This window comes from Pristiophorus japonicus, unplaced genomic scaffold, assembly GCF_044704955.1.
Source record: "Pristiophorus japonicus isolate sPriJap1 unplaced genomic scaffold, sPriJap1.hap1 HAP1_SCAFFOLD_168, whole genome shotgun sequence".
Lineage (NCBI taxonomy): Eukaryota > Metazoa > Chordata > Chondrichthyes > Pristiophoridae > Pristiophorus > Pristiophorus japonicus.
The window spans coordinates 1,505,613-1,506,655 of NW_027251362.1; positions in this window are offsets into that span (position 1 = coordinate 1,505,613).

Here is a 1,043-nt window from a genome sequence, read left to right on the forward strand (position 1 = left end):
ACACATCATTCCACACCTAATTCCACACATCATTCCACACATCATTCCACACCTCATTGCAGACATCATTCAAGACATCATTCCTCACACTATCGAAGACATCATACCACACAACATTCCACACATCATTCCACACCTCATACCACACATCATTCCACACTTCATTCCACTCATCATTCCAAACATCATTCCACAATTTATTCCACAAATCAATCCACACATCCTTCCATGCGTCATTCCACACCTCATTCGACACATCATTCCACATATAATTCCACACTTCATTCAACACATCATTCCACACATCATTCCACACATCATTCCACACTTCATTTCAAACATCATTCCACACAACATTCCACACCTCATTCCACACATGATTCCACACCTCATTCCACACCTCATTCAACACATCATCCACACATCATTCCACATATTATTCCACACATCAATCCACACATCATTCCACACCTCATTCCACAAATCATTCCACGAATTATTCCACGCATCATTTCAAATATCATTCCACACATCTTTCCAAACCTCATTCCACACATCATTCCACGCATTATTCCACGCATCATTCCACACATCATTCCACACATCTTTCCAAACCTCATTCCACAACTCATTCAACCCGTCATTCCAAACATCATTCCACACACCATTCCAAACTTCATTCCACACATCATTCCAATCCTCATTCCACACGTTATTCAACACATCATTCCACACATCATTCCACACATCATTCCACACATTATTCCACACATCATTCCACACATCATTTTAAACATCATTCCACACATCATTTCACACATCATTCCACACATCATTTCACACATTATTCCACATATTATTCCACGCATCATTCCACACATCATTCCACGTATCATTCCACATATCATTCCACACATCATTCCACATATCATTCCACACATCATTCCATACCTCATTCCACAAATCATCCCACAAATCATCGCACACATCTTTCAACTTATCATTACAAACCTCATTCCACACATCCTTCCACACATCATTCC